The sequence below is a fragment of the Camelina sativa genome, chromosome 11 (assembly GCF_000633955.1).
Source record: "Camelina sativa cultivar DH55 chromosome 11, Cs, whole genome shotgun sequence".
NCBI classification, from domain to species: domain Eukaryota; kingdom Viridiplantae; phylum Streptophyta; class Magnoliopsida; order Brassicales; family Brassicaceae; genus Camelina; species Camelina sativa.
Window position 1 is genome coordinate 11,851,805 of NC_025695.1, and position 17,318 is coordinate 11,869,122.

A 17,318-nucleotide genomic window follows, 5' to 3' on the forward strand; every position below is an offset into this window, starting at 1 on the left:
CTAGATCTACCTCAACACTTTCCACAAAAAAATTTCCTTTTTAAAACCTTTCTAACTCTGGAAACCTCCTTTTTGTGGAAATTTTCTATTTATGGAAACTTCCCAAAAATCGAAACCCAAACTATTTCTCTTTTTTCTATGACAACAACAGTCAAACATAAAGAAAAATATACTCATCTTATTAATCTCAAAAATGTCATAATCGTTACAACCTCAACGAAAATACATAAGAAAAATAAGATACAACAATCGAAGCCATCAACCCGCATCCCGAGTACCACCTCATCTTGATACTTAGTTGCACAACCGACCACCCTAAGCGACCAAGTATCAAGAGAGATGGGTTGGAATACTCCGTACTCGCTCCAGCCACGGATTACAACTTGGACACGGCTAGACAAGCTCAAGTCGCGGTCTGCTTCTCAAACCACTTCTTAAACCTTGCCTTCAACCTCGCCTCTGACTCCCAAGTCTGCTCCTCTACTCCATCACAGTCCCACAGGACTCTCATCAAAGGAATTTTCTTCTTCCGAAGTTCCTTGACTCTCCTCTCGAGCACCTTCAACGGTCTCACCTCCAAGGTCATGTTGGGCTGAAGATCCTCAGGAATCTTAGCCAACAACCGATCACCCTCGTGAAGACACTTCCTCAATATCGACACATGAAATACATTGTGGAACGCACACATAACCTCAGGCAACTCCAGCCGGTATGCCACTGGTCCCACCCGCTCAACTACTCTGAACGGACCCATATACCTTGGACTCAGCTTAGTCTCTGTCAATGACCTGTTCGGACCCCGCAACATGGCCATCTTGAGGTATACTCTATCACCAACCTGAAACTCAAGATCCTTCCTCCTCTTATCAGCATAGCTCTTCTGCTGATCCTGAGACTCCTTCATGTTCAGCCTCAGAACCCGAATCTTATCTGAAGTCTCCTGAACAAAATCCACACCATATATGCTCCTCTCCCCCACCTGAGTCCAACATAATGGTGTACGACACGACCTCCCATACAATGCCTCATAAGGGGCCGTCCCAATACTCGTCTGGTAGCTGTTGTTGTAAGCACACTCCACCAAGCTCAAATGATCTGCCCAATGGCCACCCCAATCCAACATGCACATCCTTAGTAAATCCTCCAAAATTTGGATTGTCCTCTCCGACTGGCCGGCCGTCTGCAGATGATAGGCTGTACTCATATGCACCTTCGTGCCCATCTCTACCTGAAATGCCCTCCAGAACACCGATCTAAACTTGGAATCTCTATCAGACACAATACTAGCAGGCACACCATGCAATCTGACTATCTCTCTCACGTACATCTTGGCCAAAACCGCTGCTCCATCAGTTTTCTTGATGGCCAGGAAGTAAGCAGACTTAGTCAAATGGTCCACAATGACACAAATCGCATCAAACATCCTCGACACAGGCAATCCAACCACGAAGTCCATCGTGATCATATCCCACTACAACTCTGGAATGGGCAAACTCTGCAATAATCCACCAGGAACCTGATGCTCAGCCTTCACTAGTTGGCAAATATCACACTTCGCAACCCATTTGGCTACGTCCTTCTTCATCCCGACCCAGTGATAATACCGCTTGAGGTCACGGTACATTTTGGTCGCCCCTGGATGAATAGAAAACTTGCTCGAATAAGCCTCTCTCAGTATCTCCTACCTCAAATCCTCAGCCTTGGGCACACAGACCCGACCATGCACAAGGACAGTCTCATTAGCAGAGACCTGATACTCTGAACCTGCAGCCTTAGAGGCATTCACCAGCCCCTCATCACTATCCTGAGCTAACCGTACTTTGCCCAACAAATCCGCTCGATCAGCTGCCCCCAAACCCAAAGGTTCGTGTGAGATAGCACACAACCTCAAGGCACTAATCTCACCTACCAACGCCTCCATATCCTGCTCCTGAGCTGAAGCCGCCCGCTTCCGAATCAAGGCATCTGCAACCAGATTAGCTTTACCATGATGGTAAGCTGTGTCCAGATCATAATCCGCTACTAACTCCATCCAATGCCTCTGCCTCAAATTTAGCTCAGGCTGAGTAAAAATGTATTTCAAACTCTTGTGATCTGTGAATACCTGTACCTTCCCGCCATACAGATAAGACCTCCAAATCTTCAGAGCAAATACTATTGCTGCCATCTCCAAATCATGAATAGGATAATTAGCTCCATGCTTCCGCAACTGTTGTAAAACGTAGGCTATAACTATCCCCTGCTGCATAAGCATACAACCCAACCCCACTCCAGAAGCATCTGTATACACAACGTAGGGTTCGTTCTGCTCAGGCAGTGCTAACACCGGTGTGGTAGTCAACATCTGCTTGAGACTTGCAAAACTCGCCTCACACTCCGGTGACCACACAAATGGTACCTCCTTCCCTATAAGCTTAATCATCAGCGGTGCCATACTCGCAAAACCTGGAACAAACCTCCTGTAGTAACCCGCTAACCCCAGAAAACTCCGAATTTCAGTGGCACTCTGCGGCCTCGGCCACTCTCTGATGGCCTGAATCTTCTCGGGATCCATTGAAACTCCCTCTGCAGAAACAATGTGGCCTAAGAATCCTAGTGACCCGGTCCAAACCCCGATAGTCGATACACAACCGGAAACTCCCGTTCTTCTTCTTAACAAACAGCACCGGTGCTCCCCACGGTGAACAACTTGGACAGATAAAACCCTTACTCAACAGATCTTCCAGCTGCTTCTTCAGCTCTGCCATCTCTACTGGAGCCATCTTGTAGGGCGCCTTAGACAACGGCGTTGTCCCTGGTTCCAACTCTAACCTGAAGGAATCAGACCGAGATGGTGGTAACCCTTGCAACGACTCGAACACATCCTCAAACTCCTCCACAACCCGAATACTTCCAACAGAAGACTGCCCCACTGAATCCGGCATCAAAATTGTAACCAAATAGCCCTCACGCCCCTTCTCGATCATCTTCCCAGCCTGCATAGCCGAGACCACGAGACTCCCCGAAGTCGGTCTCATTCCCTCGAAAACCAACTTCCCTTCTGGATGCTTAAAGACAACTCTGCCCCTGTAACAGTCCAAATGCACCCTATGACGATGCAACCAATCCATACCCACAATCACATCATACAAATCCACTGGACTGATAATCAAATCTTCCAGCCTCGACTCCCCCGCAATCTGAATCTCCACATCCTTCACTCGACCGAAGACTCTCAGAACTTCCCTCCTACAACCCTGATAACACCCGAGCTCTCACCGGAATCTCTGCTGATACTAGCGCTCTCTGCGCACTCTGGAGTAATTGTAACGCCCGCGAACCAAAGCTCTCCGTTTTGGGGGTGGGTGTCGATCGACACCCATGGCGGTGTTGGTCGACACCAAGGTTTTCTAGTTCTACCAGAATGTTGTAAACGTCATTTTGGTTCGGTTTGGTTTTGGGAAACCATTGAACCGGATTACTTAAGTTTTTGTCGACGAAAGGAAGGATTTTTGGTTTGTCTTTGTCGCCGTTTATCGTTTTTGAGAGTCAAAGGGAGAAAACTTTGTTCTTGAGCTTTTGAGAGAGATTTATGAGATTCCTTGTTGTTTCTTGTGAGATCCAAGGCTGGGAAGGAGTTAGAAGCTTGCTAGGAAGCTTGGATTCGTAGCTGTTGGTCTGAATCTTCCTGCAAAGAGGGGAGTGCATGACCATGGCTAATCAAAGCCTTTGATTTCCTTGTTCTTGCTTGTTTGTTGTTGTTTTGTGTGTTTTTCTTGCTGGGATTGGTTGCTACAAGTTTCTATGGACGTATTTGGCTTGGGTTATGAGTATTGGGCGATTTGGAGGAGGTTGGGAGCGAGATTCGACTCTCGGCTTCGAGCGGATCACGATTGCAGAGGGAGTGTCGATCGACACCAAGGTCAGTGTGACGATTTGAGGGCCCTACGTGACAATTTGAGGGTTCACTATAGAGGGCGGACTTATGCTACGCGTGCAGAGCTGGTTGAGACTGCAGCAGGGATTGAGGAGGATATCTTGGCACAGTCGGTGGCGGCTAGCCCAGCAGTCCAGCCTAGCAAGGCTCAGCATCATGGAGGTTCTAGCAGGGACGACAAATCTGCGCAGGGAACCAAGAGGAGATGGGAGGCTACATAGAGGCCGGGTGGTCCGAGTTGCTTCGGGTGTGGAGGCAAGGATCACAAGGTTGCTAGCTGTCCCAAGAGGACTGCTCCGACGGCAGAAGATCGTGTGTGTTATCATTGCAGGGAGCTAGATCACATCAGGCCCTATTGTCCCAAGTTATAGCCGGTAGCAGTGGCAGCGTTGCAGCAGGTGCAGCCGGGAGGGCAGCAGGTGGCACAAATTGAGCAGGCGCCACGGGTTTACACGACTGTAGAGACTGGTGGAACCAGTGCCGGGGTGATCACAAGTATAATTTCTGGTACTTAATCTTAATGAATTCTTAGTAAGTTCAGATTTGATGTTGTCCTGTGATAAAGTGTTAGGTTCTCAACACATGAGGTTTGTGTAGGGACCTTGTTGGTGGAAGGGTTTAAGTCCCATGTTATGTTCGATTCTGGAGCTTCGCATAGCTTCATTACTCCGGAGTGTGCAGAGAGCGCGGGAATCAAAAGGGATTCCGGGGAGCGTACAGGAGTTGTCAGAGTTGCGGGAGGCAAGTTCCTGAGGGTTATTGGACGAGCCAGAGGAATTGATATTCATATCGCAGGGGAGTCGTGGCCTGCGGATTTGCTTATCAGCCTAGTGGAGCTGTATGACGTTATCTTGGGGATGGACTGGTTTCATCGGCATATGGTTCATCTGGATTGTCATCGGGGTAGAGTGGAGTTTGAGCGCTCAGGAGGGAAGTTGGTTTATTAGGGGATTAGACCGACTTTGAGGAGTCTCATGATCTCGGCCATTAAGGCTGGGAAGATGATCGAGAAGGGCCGTGAGGCTTATTTTGTTACAATATCTATGCCAAAGCCAGTGGAGAAGTCTACGGTTAGCGGTATTCAGGTTGTAGAGGAGTTTGAGGACGTGTTCCAGTCATTGCAGGGATTACCACCNAAAGGGATTCCGGGGAGCGTACAGGAGTTGTCAGAGTTGCGGGAGGCAAGTTCCTGAGGGTTATTGGACGAGCCAGAGGAATTGATATTCATATCGCAGGGGAGTCGTGGCCTGCGGATTTGCTTATCAGCCTAGTGGAGCTGTATGACGTTATCTTGGGGATGGACTGGTTTCATCGGCATATGGTTCATCTGGATTGTCATCGGGGTAGAGTGGAGTTTGAGCGCTCAGGAGGGAAGTTGGTTTATTAGGGGATTAGACCGACTTTGAGGAGTCTCATGATCTCGGCCATTAAGGCTGGGAAGATGATCGAGAAGGGCCGTGAGGCTTATTTTGTTACAATATCTATGCCAAAGCCAGTGGAGAAGTCTACGGTTAGCGGTATTCAGGTTGTAGAGGAGTTTGAGGACGTGTTCCAGTCATTGCAGGGATTACCACCTTCTCGGTCTGATCCTTTTACGATTGAACTAGAACCAGGGACAACACCGTTATCCAAGGCTCCTTACAGGCTGGCTCCAGCAGAGATGGCAGAGCTGAAGAAGCAGCTAGAGGATTTGTTGAGCAAGGGATTCATCCGTCATAGTGTATCACCAGGGGGAACGCCGGTGTTATTCGTTAAGAAAAAGGATGGGAGTTTTCGCTTGTGTATTGATTACAGGGGTCTCAACCGGGTCACTTTGAAGAACAAGTACTCTCTGCCGAAGATCGATGAGTTGTTGGATCAGTTGAGAGGTGCTACTTGGTTCTCCAAGATAGATCTGGCGTCGGGTTATCATCAGATGCCAATAGATGAGGCGGATGTGAGGAAGAGTGCTTTCAGGACGAGGTATGGGCATTATGAGTTTGTGGNTGAGGAGTCTCATGATCTCGGCCATTAAGGCTGGGAAGATGATCGAGAAGGGCCGTGAGGCTTATTTTGTTACAATATCTATGCCAAAGCCAGTGGAGAAGTCTACGGTTAGCGGTATTCAGGTTGTAGAGGAGTTTGAGGACGTGTTCCAGTCATTGCAGGGATTACCACCTTCTCGGTCTGATCCTTTTACGATTGAACTAGAACCAGGGACAACACCGTTATCCAAGGCTCCTTACAGGCTGGCTCCAGCAGAGATGGCAGAGCTGAAGAAGCAGCTAGAGGATTTGTTGAGCAAGGGATTCATCCGTCATAGTGTATCACCAGGGGGAACGCCGGTGTTATTCGTTAAGAAAAAGGATGGGAGTTTTCGCTTGTGTATTGATTACAGGGGTCTCAACCGGGTCACTTTGAAGAACAAGTACTCTCTGCCGAAGATCGATGAGTTGTTGGATCAGTTGAGAGGTGCTACTTGGTTCTCCAAGATAGATCTGGCGTCGGGTTATCATCAGATGCCAATAGATGAGGCGGATGTGAGGAAGAGTGCTTTCAGGACGAGGTATGGGCATTATGAGTTTGTGGTGATGCCGTTTGGGTTGACTAACGCACCAGCTGCGTTTATGAGATTGATGAGCAGCGTGCTTCGGGAGTTTTTGGACGTGTCTGTCATCATTTTCATCGACGACATCCTGGTTTATTCAAAGAATCATGAGGAGCATGCAGTGCATTAAAGGGCAGTTCTGGAGAAGCTGCGGGAGCAGAAGTTATTTGCTAAGCTGAGCAAGTATTGTTTCTGGCAGCGTGAAATGGGTTTTGTGGGTCACATTGTGTCTGCAAATGGGGTTTCTGTAGATCCGGAGAAGATTCAGGCTATCCGGGATTGGCCTAAACTGCAAAATACCACGAAGATCAGGAGTTTTCTCGGGTTGGCAGGGTATTACAGGAGATTTGTGCAGGGGTTTGCGAGCAGAGCACGTCGTATGACTAAGTTGACGGGGAAGGATGTTCCTTTTGTTTGGTCACACAAGTGTCAGAAGGGCTTTGCAAGCCTGAAGGAGATGTTGACTACTGCTCCGGTGTTAGCTTTGCCTGAGCAGGGAGAGCCCTATGTTGTTTATACAGATGCATCCAGAGTGGGTTTGGGATGTGTGTTGATGCAACATGGGAAGGTGATTGCCTAGGCTTCGCGGCAGTTGCGGAAGCATGAGGACAAGTATCCTACTCATGACTTGGAGATGGGTGTTATAGTTTTTGCCATGAAGATTTGGAGATCTTATCTTTATGGTGCAAAGGTACAGGTTTTTACAGATCATAAGAGCCTGAAGTATATATTCACTCAGCCCGAGCTGAACTTGAGGCAGAGGCGGTGGATGGAGCTGGTGGCGGATTATGATCTGGAGATAGCCTATCATCCTGGTAAGGCTAACTTGGTTGCAGATGCTTTGAGTCGGAAGCGGGCGGCTTCAGCTCAGGAGCAGGATATGGATTCTCTGGTAGGAGAGATCAGTGCGTTGAGCTTGTGTGCGGTTTCTCAGGAGCCGTTGGGTTTGGTTGCAGCTGATAGAGCAGATCTGTTGAGCAGAGTACGGTTGGCTCAGGAGAAGGATTTGGGGTAGGTGAATGCCTCAAAGGATGTTAATTCAGAGTATCAGGTGCATGGGCGGAATTGTGTGCCTGAGGATGATGAATTGAGGCAGGAGATTCTGAGTGAGGCTCATGCGAGCATGTTCTCTATTCATCCAGGAGCGACTAAGATGTACCGTGATCTCAAGAGGTATTATCACTGGGTCGGGATGAAGAAGGACGTGGCTAGTTGGGTTGCGAGGTGCGATGTGTGTCAGCTAGTGAAGGCTGAGCCTCAGGTACCAGGCGGTTTGCGGAAGAGTCTTCCCATTCCGGAGTGGAAGTGGGATATGATTACTATGGACTTCGTGGTAGGTTTGCCAGTGTCCAGGACGTTTGATGCTATTTGGGTCATCGTGGACCGGTTGACTAAGTCGGCACATTTTCTGGCCATTAAGAAGACTGATGGAGCAGCGATCTTGGCTAAGAAGTATGTGAAGGAGATAATCAGGTTGCATGTGGTGCCAACGAGCATTGTGTCTGATAGGGATTCTAAGTTCACTTCGGTGNTAGGTGAATGCCTCAAAGGATGTTAATTCAGAGTATCAGGTGCATGGGCGGAATTGTGTGCCTGAGGATGATGAATTGAGGCAGGAGATTCTGAGTGAGGCTCATGCGAGCATGTTCTCTATTCATCCAGGAGCGACTAAGATGTNTTGTGCGTGTTGGATTAGAGAGGCCATTGGGCAGATCATTTGAGCTTGGTAGAGGTTGCTTATAACAACAGTTACCAGGCGAGTATTGGCATGGCTCCTTATGAGGCTTTGTATGGGANCGGTTTGCGGAAGAGTCTTCCCATTCCGGAGTGGAAGTGGGATATGATTACTATGGACTTCGTGGTAGGTTTGCCAGTGTCTAGGACGTTTGATGCTATTTGGGTCATCGTGGACCGGTTGACTAAGTCGGCACATTTTCTGGCCATTAAGAAGACTGATGGAGCAGCGATCTTGGCTAAGAAGTATGTGAAGGAGATAATCAGGTTGCATGTGGTGCCAACGAGCATTGTGTCTGATAGGGATTCTAAGTTCACTTCGGTGTTCTGGAGAGCGTTTCAGGCAGAGATGGGCACTAAGGTGCATATGAGTACAACTTATCATCGCCAGACAGATGGACAGTCAGAGAGGACGATCCAGACGCTGGAGGATTTGCTGAGGTTGTGCGTGTTGGATTAGAGAGGCCATTGGGCAGATCATTTGAGCTTGGTAGAGGTTGCTTATAACAACAGTTACCAGGCGAGTATTGGCATGGCTCCTTATGAGGCTTTGTATGGGAGGCCGTGTCGTACACCGTTATTCTGGACTCAGGTGGGGGAGAGGAGAATTTACGGGACAGATTTTGTTCAGGAGACCTAAAAGAAGATTCAGGTTCTCAAGCTGAACATGAAGGAGGCTCAGGATCGACAGAGGAGTTATGCCGATAGGAGGAGGAGGGATCTTGAGTTTCAGGTAGGAGACAGAGTGTACCTCAAGATGGCCATGTTGCGGGGTCCGAATAGGTCATTGACTGAGACTAAGTTGAGTCTGAAGTATATGAGTCCGTTCAGAGTGATTTAGCGTGTTGGACCAGTGGCTTATAGACTGGAGTTACCTGAGGTTATGCATGCATTCCGTAAGGTTTTCCATGTTTCTATGTTGAGGAAGTGTCTCCGTGAGGACGATCAGTTGTTAGCTAAGATTCCTGAGGATCTTCAGCCTAAAATGACTTTGGAGGCGAGACCAGTGAGGGTTCTCGAGAGGAGGATTAAGGAACTTCGGAAGAAGAAGATTCCTTTGATGAGAGTCCTTTGGGACTGTGATGGTGTTGAGGAGCACACTTGGGAGCCTGAGACGAGGATGAAGGCAAGGTTTAAGAAGTGGTATGAGAAGAAAGCCGCGACTTGAGCTTGTCTAGCCTGGTCCCATCTGTAATCCGTGGCTGGAGCGGGAATGGAGTATTCCAGCCAATCTCTCTTGTTCACTTGGTCGCTTGGGATGGTTGGTTGTGCGACTAAGTAACAAGATGAGGTGGTGTTTGGGGTACAAAGTTTCCGTGAGGCGGGGTTTTTGGAGGAAACTTTCCTAAAATTAAAAGTTTCCAAAAGTGGAAAGTGGTAAAAGTGAATAGTTTTATGTGAGTTGAAATTTGTCCATTTTAGTGGGGGAAGCCATGGAGGGGCTTGTGTGGCCTTAGTGGTGGACTTTTTAGTCATTGTGTGGCCTTAGTGGCGGTCTTTCGAGACATTGTGTGGCCTTTGTGGCGGGCTATTTAGCCATTGTGTGGGCTTTGTGGCGGGCTGTTTGGCCAGAGTGTGGCCTTTGTGGCGGGCTGTTTAGCCAGAGTCCCTGTTGAGGCGGTCATTCGGGACAGATGGTCTTTGTGACGGTCCTTCGGGACGAGTGGCCTTGGTGGTGGTCCTTTTTAGGACATTTGTTTGGCCTTGGTGGCGGTCCTGTTTAGGACATTTGTTTGACCTTGGTGGCTGTCCTATTTAGGACATTTGTTTGGCCTTGGTGGCGGTCCTGTTTAGGACATTTGTTTGGCCTTTGTGGCGGCCCGTTGGACAGTGAAATGATCCTTGTATGGTCATGAGGTATATCAGTGAGGGGATATGTGGTTGGTAGGGCATCCTGTTGTCTTACACGAGCCACGGGAAGGAAACCTCGATAGGGATAGGACTCAGACGTGTTCAGAATTGTTTGNCTTTCCTAAAATTAAAAGTTTCCAAAAGTGGAAAGTGGTAAAAGTGAATAGTTTTATGTGAGTTGAAATTTGTCCATTTTAGTGGGGGAAGCCATGGAGGGGCTTGTGTGGCCTTAGTGGTGGACTTTTTAGTCATTGTGTGGCCTTAGTGGCGGTCTTTCGAGACATTGTGTGGCCTTTGTGGCGGGCTATTTAGCCATTGTGTGGGCTTTGTGGCGGGCTGTTTGGCCAGAGTGTGGCCTTTGTGGCGGGCTGTTTAGCCAGAGTCCCTGTTGAGGCGGTCATTCGGGACAGATGGTCTTTGTGACGGTCCTTCGGGACGAGTGGCCTTGGTGGTGGTCCTTTTTAGGACATTTGTTTGGCCTTGGTGGCGGTCCTGTTTAGGACATTTGTTTGACCTTGGTGGCTGTCCTATTTAGGACATTTGTTTGGCCTTGGTGGCGGTCCTGTTTAGGACATTTGTTTGGCCTTTGTGGCGGCCCGTTGGACAGTGAAATGATCCTTGTATGGTCATGAGGTATATCAGTGAGGGGATATGTGGTTGGTAGGGCATCCTGTTGTCTTACACGAGCCACGGGAAGGAAACCTCGATAGGGATAGGACTCAGACGTGTTCAGAATTGTTTGCTCGCGACTCTTGGGGGACTTAGGTTCTCCTAGTACTACCATATTTTGAGACTTTGTGGCTTGGGAGTATGGTTGGTATATCGACTTCGGATGACGATCCAGGGGCGCGCTGTAGGGTGGTAACCCGAGAGACGAGTATTGGATTTTTCCTTATATATATTATGGCATGCAGACTATGGTCTGATGAGGAGCCAATAACAACTCAAGGTTTAGGCCTATGAGTAAAGGAAAGTTCAAAAGTCGAGAGCNATTTAGCCATTGTGTGGGCTTTGTGGCGGGCTGTTTGGCCAGAGTGTGGCCTTTGTGGCGGGCTGTTTAGCCAGAGTCCCTGTTGAGGCGGTCATTCGGGACAGATGGTCTTTGTGACGGTCCTTCGGGACGAGTGGCCTTGGTGGTGGTCCTTTTTAGGACATTTGTTTGGCCTTGGTGGCGGTCCTGTTTAGGACATTTGTTTGACCTTGGTGGCTGTCCTATTTAGGACATTTGTTTGGCCTTGGTGGCGGTCCTGTTTAGGACATTTGTTTGGCCTTTGTGGCGGCCCGTTGGACAGTGAAATGATCCTTGTATGGTCATGAGGTATATCAGTGAGGGGATATGTGGTTGGTAGGGCATCCTGTTGTCTTACACGAGCCACGGGAAGGAAACCTCGATAGGGATAGGACTCAGACGTGTTCAGAATTGTTTGCTCGCGACTCTTGGGGGACTTAGGTTCTCCTAGTACTACCATATTTTGAGACTTTGTGGCTTGGGAGTATGGTTGGTATATCGACTTCGGATGACGATCCAGGGGCGCGCTGTAGGGTGGTAACCCGAGAGACGAGTATTGGATTTTTCCTTATATATATTATGGCATGCAGACTATGGTCTGATGAGGAGCCAATAACAACTCAAGGTTTAGGCCTATGAGTAAAGGAAAGTTCAAAAGTCGAGAGCAAATAATGCCTGGAGCGTGAGTTTATCGCCTAGAGGTGACCTTTCGTAGATCGGTCGGAGGAGTGCGGGCCATGGAGACGAGTCCTTGACTGATGTTTGGTTGAGATTCGAGGATGAATCTATATTGGTGGGGGAGAATTGTAACGCCCGCGAACCAAAGCTCTGCGTTTTGGGGGTGGGTGTCGATCGACACCCATGGTGGTGTCGGTCGACACCGAGGTTTTCTGGTTCGACCAGAATATTGTAATCGTCGTTTTGGTTTGGTTTGGTTTTGGGAAACCATTGAACCGGATTACTTAAGTGTTTGTCGACGAAAGGAAGGGTTTTTGGTTTGTTTTTGTCGCCGTTTATCGTTTTTGTGAGTCAACAGGAGTAAACTTTGTTCTTGAGCTTTTGAGAGAGATTTGAGAGATTCCTTGATGTTTCTTGAGAGATCCAAGGCTAGGAAGGAGTTAGAAGCTTGCTAGAAAGGTTGGATTTGTTGTTGTTGGTCTGAATCTTCCTGCAAAGAGGTGAGTGCATGACCATGGCTAATCTAAGCCTTTGATTTCTTGTTCTTGCTTGTTTGTTGTTGTTTTGTGTTTTTTTCTTGCTGGGATTGGTTGCTACAGGTTCTTATGGACGTATTTGGCTTGAGTTATGAGTATTGGGCGATTTGGAGGAGGTTGGGAGCGAGATTCGACTCTCGGCTTCGAGCGGATCGCGATTGCAGAAGCAGTGTCGATCGACACCACTTGGTGTCGGTCGACACCAGCAAATTGGGCANATGGAGACGAGTCCTTGACTGATGTTTGGTTGAGATTCGAGGATGAATCTATATTGGTGGGGGAGAATTGTAACGCCCGCGAACCAAAGCTCTGCGTTTTGGGGGTGGGTGTCGATCGACACCCATGGTGGTGTCGGTCGACACCGAGGTTTTCTGGTTCGACCAGAATATTGTAATCGTCGTTTTGGTTTGGTTTGGTTTTGGGAAACCATTGAACCGGATTACTTAAGTGTTTGTCGACGAAAGGAAGGGTTTTTGGTTTGTTTTTGTCGCCGTTTATCGTTTTTGTGAGTCAACAGGAGTAAACTTTGTTCTTGAGCTTTTGAGAGAGATTTGAGAGATTCCTTGATGTTTCTTGAGAGATCCAAGGCTAGGAAGGAGTTAGAAGCTTGCTAGAAAGGTTGGATTTGTTGTTGTTGGTCTGAATCTTCCTGCAAAGAGGTGAGTGCATGACCATGGCTAATCTAAGCCTTTGATTTCTTGTTCTTGCTTGTTTGTTGTTGTTTTGTGTTTTTTTCTTGCTGGGATTGGTTGCTACAGGTTCTTATGGACGTATTTGGCTTGAGTTATGAGTATTGGGCGATTTGGAGGAGGTTGGGAGCGAGATTCGACTCTCGGCTTCGAGCGGATCGCGATTGCAGAAGCAGTGTCGATCGACACCACTTGGTGTCGGTCGACACCAGCAAATTGGGCATCGATCGACACTGTGGGGTAGTGTCGGTCGACACCAAAGCCAGTGTTGGCGACACTTGGCTGGTGTCGGTCGACACCTCCCTTCCAGCGAGACGATGTTTGATTTCCTGGTTTGTATGTTTTGTTTGTTGTTTGTTTGGAACATTGGAATCACTCTTGCTTGTGTATATAGCCTAGTAGATTGGAGGATTGCCTCACTGAGTGTTTATCAAATACTCATGCATCTCAATATGTATTTGTGGTGCAGGTAAAGGCAAAGTGTGATCGTGGAATCAAGGCGATGAAGAGGAAGATGTTCTAGGGACTCGNGCTTTTGAGAGAGATTTGAGAGATTCCTTGATGTTTCTTGAGAGATCCAAGGCTAGGAAGGAGTTAGAAGCTTGCTAGAAAGGTTGGATTTGTTGTTGTTGGTCTGAATCTTCCTGCAAAGAGGTGAGTGCATGACCATGGCTAATCTAAGCCTTTGATTTCTTGTTCTTGCTTGTTTGTTGTTGTTTTGTGTTTTTTTCTTGCTGGGATTGGTTGCTACAGGTTCTTATGGACGTATTTGGCTTGAGTTATGAGTATTGGGCGATTTGGAGGAGGTTGGGAGCGAGATTCGACTCTCGGCTTCGAGCGGATCGCGATTGCAGAAGCAGTGTCGATCGACACCACTTGGTGTCGGTCGACACCAGCAAATTGGGCATCGATCGACACTGTGGGGTAGTGTCGGTCGACACCAAAGCCAGTGTTGGCGACACTTGGCTGGTGTCGGTCGACACCTCCCTTCCAGCGAGACGATGTTTGATTTCCTGGTTTGTATGTTTTGTTTGTTGTTTGTTTGGAACATTGGAATCACTCTTGCTTGTGTATATAGCCTAGTAGATTGGAGGATTGCCTCACTGAGTGTTTATCAAATACTCATGCATCTCAATATGTATTTGTGGTGCAGGTAAAGGCAAAGTGTGATCGTGGAATCAAGGCGATGAAGAGGAAGATGTTCTAGGGACTCGATTGTATGTTGTCTGGCATTGCTAGATTGCTAGAGTTGGGTTTTTAGGAACATTGTTAGGTTGCCGGTTTCATGTTTCTTGATGTTTGATTATTGGATTGTTGTTATGGATATTTATTGGTTATATTATTATTGGATATTTATTGATATTGCTATTTCCGCTGTTGTTTGTGGTTGTGGATAGGTGGCTAGTGGGTATGGGACCACTAGTTGTTGTTTATATTATATTTATATTTATTATTTATTAATTAAAAAAAAACGGGTCGGGTCGTTTCAGTAATGAAACAATGAGTTGCTCCAGAGTCAAACAGAACGTAGGACATAAACCCGCCCACCGACAAGGTCCCTACACAATGCTCATGTGTTGAGAACCTAACATTCAATCACAAGCAAAAACAAACATAATTTGAACTATTGAATTGACCAAGTTCGAATCTCAAAAGTTATACTTGTAATCGCTCCTGCACTGGTGCTACCGGTCTCCACAGTCGAGTACACCTGCGACGTTGGCTCGATCCAACCCACCGGCTGCACACCCTGCTGCACTCCTGGCTGACCACCAGCCTGCACCGCTGCTACTGCCATCTGCTGCAACTTGGGACAACGAGGCTTGATATGCTTCGTCTCCCTGCAGTAGTAACACACTTGGGTATCTGTCCGCGGCTCCGTCACCGCCCGCTGCTCCGTCACTGCCTGCTGCTCACCTCTCCGCGGACAGTTGGTCACCTTGTGGTCCCTGCTACCACACCCAAAGCATCTCGCACCACTGTACCTCGATCTCTGCATATCATCAAACTTCCGCTTCTGCCCATGCGCAGGCTTACAGCCCTTGCTAGGAACAGAATGCGGGTGGGACCGCTGTGGCTGCACTGAAGGACTAACCACAACCACCTGTGACTTCAAGTCGTCCTCTATCCCGGCTGCAACCTCAACCAGCTCCGCCCTCGTAGCATAGCTCCTCACTTTGCACCGAATCCTCAGATCATCCCGCAGAGCCAACAAGAACCTCTGCACCTGAGCCGACTCTGGCTCCAAAGCCCGGCCTGCATTCAAAACAAGCCGACTGAACTCTGCATCACGCTCCCGCACTGTACAGTCCCCCTGAGTCAACCCCAAGAACCGTGCCTCCATGCGATCAAGAGCCTCATATGGAAAATACTTGGAGTTAAACTCCCTCACAAAATCCACCCAAGTCATATCTCGCTGCACCCTCCGTGCTGTCACCGACCTCCACCACACACGTGTATCACCTGACAAGTAGTACACTGCAAAATCCACCCTAAACTGGTCGGGACACCGAAGCGACCGGAAAAGATCCTCCATCCGCTCTCTCCACTCATCCGCTACACTCGGATCCGTACCTCCCGAGAAAGACCCCGCTCCTACTCGCTGCAGCTGCACCATCATCTGCACATACTGAGCATCTACTACCTCGGCCCCCAGCTGCACACCTGCATGCAAACCCGCCATAGGCTGCACCGCTGGGACCTGCCCACCAACCATTGGCGGCACCACTGGGTCCTGCCCACTAACCACTGGCGGCACTACTAGAACATGCCCACCAATCTCTGGTGGCATTGCTGCTGGAAGCCGCGCCAAAACCTGAGCTAGCAAGCCCATCAAGACATCCTCCCTGCCTGGAGCACCCTCCGATGCAACCCTCACACCTGGGGCAACACCGTGACCGACACCGGCCCCATCCGCCCTGCCGTCACCCAAACCAGCCTGGTCTCCAGACACACTAAGATGAACCTGTGACTCCGCTACCTCCTCACTGGCCATGCTCTGGGTCACACTCTCACTGGCCTCGGGAACCTGACCCCGTCCCCAACCACGACCACGACCATGACCACGCCCGCGACCAACAGCATCCTCACCTCTAACCATCTGTATCACCAAGAACATAAGGTTAAACAACAAATAATTCTAATAGCACAAGCACACAACTCACCGTGGAATCACATAGCATGCTCGAAGAGGATGTTCTAGGACCTCATGCCATATACAATTGACTAACTCACATAATCAACTCTAGCATGAAATCCTAAACATCAACAGCAAAAACACAGTGAACCCTAAACCTAGAACCGTAAGGGCTCTGATACCAAAATGAAACAACCCTTCCCGTTTTTTTTATATATAATATTAATTCACTAGTGGTCTCATACCCACTAACAACCTAGCAACAATCAACAACAGCGGATAACAAAACAATTCCATTAAACCAATAAGAATTCCAACAATAACAATCCAATAACCAACAATGCAATAATCCAGAACCAACAATGAAATAATCAAGTCCCAACATCCTACAATGTTCTATCAACTCAACACTAGCAACCTAACATTAGTTAGACCACAATCAATCAAGCCTCTAGAACATCCTCCTCCTCATCGCCTTGATTCCACGATTACACTTTGCCTTTACATGCACCACAAACACATATTGAGATGCATGAGTATTGTCATAAACACTCAGTGAGGCCATCCTCCCATCTACTGGGATATACACACAAGCAACTGAGATTCTAATGTTAAGCTAAACAAATAAACACAATCAACACATCAAACAAGGCAAAACTCAACATCGGTTAAGATCAGTGTCGACCGATCCTCCGATTCAAAACACCACGAAACCGTCTCAAACTCTCCCAAACGCCTCATGAACCTATAGGAAACACGAAAACAACAAACCCAAGCAAGCAAACACCACAAATAGACAAAGAACAACCAAACAAAAAAGATCTCAGGCTTAGATCAGCCATGGTCAAGCACTCACCTCTTTTGCAGGAAGATTGGGTTGAGAAACGGTGGAAACAACACCTTCACAAGCTTCTCCTTCGTTCCCAGCAACAACTATCCCTTTCACAGGTACAAATCTCACCAAAAACCACCAAGAACAAGCCAAAATCTCTCAGGAACACTCTTCCTCATTTTCTCTCTTCCTTCTCTCTTTTCTCACTTAACGGCGACAAAACAAAACCCCAAAACCCTCACTTTCGTCGCTTTCTCTCTTATATATGTGGTTTAGGGATTTTTAATTGAACCAAACTGAACCAAACAGCAATTAAAACAAACCTATTGAAACCGGAAATCATGGTGTCG